This window comes from Lepidochelys olivacea, assembly GCF_965140295.1.
Source record: "Lepidochelys olivacea isolate rLepOli2 genome assembly, chromosome: 13".
NCBI classification, from domain to species: domain Eukaryota; kingdom Metazoa; phylum Chordata; order Testudines; family Cheloniidae; genus Lepidochelys; species Lepidochelys olivacea.
The window spans coordinates 35,377,917-35,385,135 of NC_140423.1; the positions used below are offsets into that span (position 1 = coordinate 35,377,917).

Genomic DNA, 7,219 nt, shown 5'->3' on the forward strand with positions numbered 1-7,219 from the left:
CAGTTTTTAAACTGCATCAATTTCAGCCATTGTCCCCAAAGCACTTGGAGCAGTAGCCGGTAGCAGAATAATAGGGATTCAAGGCTGTTTCACTGAGGATTCTGCATTCTGATCTGCCAGCAAAAATATATAAGGATTTAAAAAATATAGGGAACAATACTGTTTTTCCTACTAGTTGTAGTTTCTCAGCTTTGGAGAAAAGCCACAAGGTGATATAAAGAGACTTTTAGGCAATATCTTGGTGGGGATCTGCATCCTTGTTTGTTGCTAGAACCCTTAGGAACAGCACTGGCCAAATGTGAGTTGTTAGGGTTCCTTTTCCTCCCCCCAAGAACACAGAGTCATAGAAATATAGGACTTTGATAGGTCATTTAGTCCAGTCCCCTGTACAGAGGCAGCACTAAGTATTATCTAGACCATCCCTGATAGGTGTTTGTTTAACCTGTTCTTAAAAACCTCCAATGACAGAGATCCCACAGCCTCCCTCGGAAATTTGTTCCAGTGCTTAACCACACTGACAGTTACAAAGCTTTTTTTAAATCTAAATCTAACCTAAATCCTCCTTGCTGCAATTTAAGCTCATTGTTTCTTGTCCTATCCTGATTGGATAAGAAGAACAATGTATCATACTCCTCTTTATAATCATCTTTTACAGACTTGAAGACTGTTATCATGTCCTCACTCTGTCTCCTCTTCTCCAGACTAAACAAACCCAATTTTTTCATTTTTGTCTTGTAGGTCTCATTTTCTAAACCTTTAACATAACAATGTAAAGACTAGATCAGACCAATAATCTATCTTCTCCTCTCTCTGATATAGGTCAGTAGCAGATGAAGGTGTGAGAAAGTATGAAGTGGTTAATTATGAAACAACCTGCACACTGGGGGAATCTGATGCTAGCCTCCGTCAGTCAGAGGTTTATGTATCCTCTGAAGCAGAAAGGTTTCTTTACCTTCCAAGCTAAGATCACTTATGATCTGAACTATCAAGATTTATGTATATTACAAATTTCATGGGCTTTTATTGTCAGTTTCTTTTTTAATCCGTATTGGCCCCTTATTCAGATGGCTGTCCAGTACTTTCTGAATCCCTCTAAACTCATTGGTATCTTATTGCAAGTAGTTCCAATAACTAATCTGAATTACTGATATTAATGTTAACAACACACTCTCTCTCTCTCCCCCCCCCCCCCAACTTCCCCATGACTATTTTAGTATTTACCCATAGTGGAATAGTCAGTGGGCCATAGAGATAGAAAGAGAGTGAGAATAACTCTGTATGCCCATGGTTAGGGTGCACATCTCTGTGGTGAGAGACCATAGGTCCAGTGCCTCTGTTCTAATTATGTATCCAGAGGGCAACAGCATCCACAAGAGAGACTGGGTAAGACCCACATCAGAATATTCCATAGTCTGGTGGTTAGATAATTTTCCTAAAAAGAGGGAGACAGCTGTTGGAATCCTTTCTCCCCTGTGCCCAAGGGCGGACTTTAACCTAGCTCTCCCACATCCCAGGTCAATGCTCTGACCACTGGGCTAAAAGTTATAAAACGGTTTGGCAGGTTTAGATTTTTATTGGTAAATGTTGGTAAACATCAATTTCACTACACACACACAAACTAATGAACACCTTTTTCCATCCATGGTCATCAAAATGTGCAGGGAGGCAAAGTAAGGAAAACGCGGCTTAAGAATTTATTAGAGTTTCATTTGAGGATATTTACTTTGATTATTTTGACATGATGTTGACAATTTGTGTGTTATTAGTTATAAAGCTTCAACTTTTTTGAATCTCAAAAATCTACTCTCATTTAGTAATTATTGTCTGACCCCCCGACCACTGCCTGACCCCACAATTACCTGTGAAAATTTAAATAAAAATAAAAATGGTAAAAAATGCTTAAAAATAAACATTGGTGTTGGCAGTCAAAATTATAAAATATAAAAAGTGAATTCTGCCAAGCCTAGCTACAAGGTGAATGCGGCATATCCCCTACCCCCAGACCTGGATTTTGAATGGGACCCAATCCAGTTAGCAGCCACTGAGCCCACCTACCAGATCAGCTACCACATGCAACTGAGTCAGCAGAATGCCTGACTGTCCCTGGGTCACGAATCGCTCTGAGGCTTAGGTGGGAGATATGGATGCCAGCATGAGGCAGCAGTGCCCATGCCCAGAGGCAGGAGCATAGGTGCCTACAGAAGTTTTACTTTGAAAAACATAGGAGCCAACTGCCTTTCAGAGCCTACAAGGTTTGGCAGGAGTTTGGTGGATTGCTTAGGAGCTAAAACAGGGATTTACAGGCCTAACTAATTTCACAGATCCCACACAGGTTACTAGCTGTCATATATTCTTTATGGTGATGGGCTCTATAGAGTGCCCTAAAATGGATCTCTCTCTCTCTCTCTCTCTCTCAGATCTTACTATGTTCTGGCATTTCCATTTAGTTTAGTGATGTCTGTTAACATCCATCTTTCTATCCTGACAGCTCACAGTTTTCCTGATTTTAGGAATATGAAAAATCAAACCATAGTAACAGAGTTTATTCTCTTGGGACTGTCAAGCAACCCACACCTCCAGATTTTCCTGTTTAGGTAAATAAATAAAAAGACCACAATCACCCTGATAGGGAATATGGTGATCATGCTAGTGATAAACATTGATTCTCGCCTTCACACCCCTATGTACATTTTCCTATTCCATTTATCCTTTGTTGATCTCTGCTATTCCTCAGGCACGGTGCCTAACATGTTGAAGAACTCCCTCTCGAGGCACAAAACAATTTCCTTCAATGGCTGCATTGCTCAGATGTTCGTCTTCATTCTGTTAGCTGCAACTGAAGTTTTCACTCTCAGCAATGGCTTATGACCGATACGCTGCCATATGTGACCCTCTGCATTATGTGGAGACCATGAACAGAGAAGTCTGCAGGATGCTGGTAGCTAGCTCCTGGGGGATCAGTTTTTTTCTACTTTCTGTTAAATACTCTTTCAGTATTAAAGTTACACTTCTGTGGGCCCAATGAAATTGGCCATTTCAGCTGTGAGCTCCCTCTACTACTAGTCCTGTCCTGCACTGAAGCACTTTCAGTCAGATGCTGATTCTTTCTTCCACAATGCTATTAGGCCTGAGCTCCTTCCTCCTTACCATGGGCTCCTACATTCGCATCATCTCCACCATCCTGCGGATACGCTCCACAGAGGGCTGGCGTAAAGCCTTCTCCACCTACAGCTCCCAGCTCATCGTGGTGGGTTTGTGCTATGGGGCTGGGGTGTGTAGATACCTGCAACCCAGTTCACTCTCATCAGTGGTTCTAGACAGACTGTTCTCCATCCAGTATAGCATCTTAACACCCGTGTTAAACCCCCTCATCTACAGCCTGAAAAACAAGGAGGTAAAGACAGCTCTGAGGAAAACAATGGGAAAGAGCCCATAGGTTTGGAGGTGATGTAAAAAACTTTAGATTCTGTGTTTAATAAAGCTGATAATAAATATTGGCAACTGAGTGAAAACATGAGAATAATCTTTCTTCTTATCCCACCCACCCGGTCCTACCTCATGTATTGGACAGGCCTTGAATTAATGACTGATCATTTAGATGTTCACCCTTGTGCAAAGTAAGCATAAAATATAATCATAAACATATGTAAAATGCTATCACATCAGGAGCCAGATCTCCACGGGGTGTAAATCAGCTGTAGCTCCATTAGAGTCAATAGGCCAGATCCCCAGCTGGTTTAAATCATCATACCTCCATTTGAGTTCATGGACGAGGGCTGGATCCACAAAGGGACTTTTGTGTTGTGATGCTCAGCGTCACAATACCCAACTTTTAGGTGCCTAGAAAATCACAGGAACAACAGGGATCTACAAATCTGGGTTAGTCATCTAGGTTCCCTATACAAAGAATGGGGAGAGATAGGCACCCAAGAATGGGACCCACAAAAGCCAGTGTGCTTATTCATTTGTTGGCCTCCCTCAATCTCCCCTGTTGGAGCTGATCCACTTTGGATAAAGGCAATAAAAAGTCATTGGCTCAGAAACAGAAAAAGCAGTAGTCACTCTAGCCTGGTGGGTAGAGCACTCACCTATATGGTAGGGCACCCAGGATCTAGTCTGCCTGATCCAATGAAAAATTTGTTATTTATAGGCAGTGGAACATCTTCAAGAGGAGATATTGAGTGAGCCCCACATCTGAATAGTCCATAGCCCTGTTGCTAGGGCACTCTCCTGAGAGGTAGAAGACCTCTGGTCAAATAATTTCTTCCCCTTCAGGAAGAGGGGGAAATTGAGGATGGGCCTCTCACATCCCAGGTGAGTGCTCTAACCACTGGGCTAAACGTTATAAGGTGGGCACCACCTCCTCCTCCAGCTGGATTTTTGGAACGGAGCCTGATCCAGTAGGCACGCTCAGAGTGTGCCTTCCTGATCGGATCCCATAGGCAAGATAGGTAAGTAAACACTTGGCTTCCCCCTTTCTCAGACTGTGCTAAGGATTAGGCAGCAGAGACACGTCCAGACACCTAGAGCGGGGCAGCAGCACACATGCCTGGAGGCAGAAACTTAGGCCTCAAGGGAACTTTTACAGTGGAAATGTCGATGCTGACCAAGTTAAGGAAACAACAGGGTCAGGCAGCAGCTAAGTGGGGTTTTGTGGATCACAATGGTACCTAACACCAGGATGTAGGCACCCAAATCTGACATTTAGGTGCCTATGTACTTTTGTGGAACTGGACCAAGACCCCCAGTTGGTGTCAATTGCTATAGCTCCATTGAAATCAATGAGACAAGATCCCCAGCATCTGTAAGTAAGGTATAACTCCATTTAAGTCAATAGGGGTTTACTAATTTAAGACAGCTGAATCTCTATCCCAGTCATTATCCCGCTAATATATTGTATCTGAGAATTTCCTCCCTCCCCCTGATTTTCCATTCATTTAAACAACTTTTAGCATCTTGTACTTCGCTTTGCATGGGTGTGAAAGATCAGACAAGCTATAAGGCAATACAGTATCAGGTCCATAATATTTAATGAACTGCAGAGAAGTTAGCTACTCAGATCTGGAGTCTCAGAAGAGCCTAAAGTACTTTAGACATCCATCTCCATTGAAACTGTTTGGGAGCTTTGCACCTAACTCTCTCAGGCTCCTTTGAAAATCCCCACCTGACTGTTTAAATACTTTGAGCCAGACTATCAGATTACTAATACCATACAAAAATAATACTAATACTGAGGGAGTCAACAGGCATGTGGACAAGTGTTTGTTTGTTGAACCACTCAAAGAATTCTAATAAATGGATGAGGCATGATTTCCCTTAACATAAGCCATGTTGACAGTTCCCCAATGTATCATGTTCATCTATGTGTGTGATAAATCTGTTCTTTACTATAGTTTCAACTAATTTGCCTGGTACCGAAGTTAAGCTTACCAGCCGTTAATTGCCAGGTTAGCCTGTAGAGTCTTTTTTAAAAATCGGCATTACTTTAGCTACTCTCCAGTCATCTGGTCCAGAGGCTGATTTAAGCAATAGTTTACATACCACCATTCGTAGTTCTGCAATTTCATATTTGAGTTCCTTCAGAACTCTTGGGTGAATCCCATCTGGTCCTGGTGACTCATTACTGTTTAATTTAACAATTTGCTCCAGAGCCTCCTCAAAAGAATGCCTCAGGTCTGGGAACCTCCTTCACATCCTCTACCATAAAATCCAATACAAAGAATTCCTTTAGCTTCTCCACAATGGTCCTGTCTTCCTTGAGTGCTCCGTTAATACTTCAATCCTCCAGTGGCACCAGTGACTGTTTGGCAGGCTTCCTGCTTCTGATGTACTGATAAAAAAATTGCTGTTAGTTTGTGTGTCTTTTTCTAGCTGCTCTTCACATTCTTTTTTGGCCTGCCTAATTATCCTTTTACACTTGACTTGCCATAAGTTATGTTCCTTTCAACTTTCCTCAGTCAGATTTGACCTCCAATTTTTAAAGAATGTCTTCTTGCCTCAAACCACCTCTTTTTCTCTGTTTTTTAGCCATGGTGGCATTTTTGTACTCTTGGTGTTATTATTTATTTGGTGTATACATTTAGTTTGAATCTCTACTACAGTGTTTTTAAAAGTTTCCACACAGCTTGCAGGCATTTCACTTTTGTGACAGTTCCTTTCAATTTCTGTTTAACTAGCTTCCTCATTTTTGTGCAGTTCCCTTTTTGGAAGTTAAATGCTTCTTTGATTGGTTTCTTTAGCATTCTTTACGCCCCCCAAGGATGCTATATTAATTACTTTATGGTCATTATTACAGAGTAGTTCAGTTATATTCACCTCTTGGACCAGATCCTGTGTGCCAGTTGGTACTAAATCAGGAATTGCCTCTTTCATTGAGGGTTCCATGACTAGCTGCTCCAAGAATAAGACATTAATGGTGTCTAGAAATTTTATCTCTTCATTCTGTCTTGAGGTGACATGTACCTGGTTAATACGGGTATAGCTAAAATCCCCCATAATTGTTGAATTTTCTATTCTCTCTAATTCCCTGAGCATTTCACAATCACTGTCACCATCCTACTGCTATTGTCTTATTATTCTAGCATGGAATTTCTATCCATAGAGATTCTATGGTACAGTTTGAGACATTTAATCCTTTCAATTGTAGTGCTACTCACCCACCAACATGACCTACTCTGCCATTCGTATATATTTTGTAATCTGCTATTACTATAAAAACATAAGAACAGCCATGCTGGGTCAGACCAAAGTTGCATCTAGCCCAGTATGCTGTTGTCTGGCAGTGGCCAATGCCAGATGTTTCAGAGGGAATGAACAAAACAGCTAATTATCAAGTGATCCATCTCCTGTCACAAATTACCAGCTTCTGGCAAATGGAGGCTAGGGAAATCATCCCTGCCCATCCTGGCTAAGAGCCACTGATCCTCCATTAATCTATTTCTTTTTTTTAAAACCATGTTCCATTGATTATCATCATTCCACCAAGTTTCTGTGATGCCTGTTATATCAATATTCTCATTTAATACCAGTACTCAAGTTCACCCATCTTAGTATTTAGACTTCTAGAATTTGTATACAAGCACTTATCAAATTTGTCAATATTTAGTTGTCTGCCATTGTGTGGTGTTTTTGAAAGGCACTTTTTTTGTTTCACTGTTTCTTTTCAATTCCTGCCTGTACTTTATCAACTTTCTATTCTTTCCTGTTTACTAGGATATAG

At 41.3% G+C, this 7,219-nt stretch overlaps 1 pseudogene across 1 annotated transcript; it reads left to right on the forward strand.

Annotated features, from left to right (window-relative positions):
• The first annotated feature begins 1,344 nt into the window (after positions 1 to 1,344).
• Positions 1,345 to 3,436, forward strand: LOC311529458 (olfactory receptor 5BS1-like; annotated as a pseudogene). Its single transcript has 2 exons — positions 1,345 to 1,383; positions 2,611 to 3,436. The product of its transcript is annotated as an olfactory receptor 5BS1-like (transcript).
• The last annotated feature ends 3,783 nt before the right edge of the window (positions 3,437 to 7,219 follow it).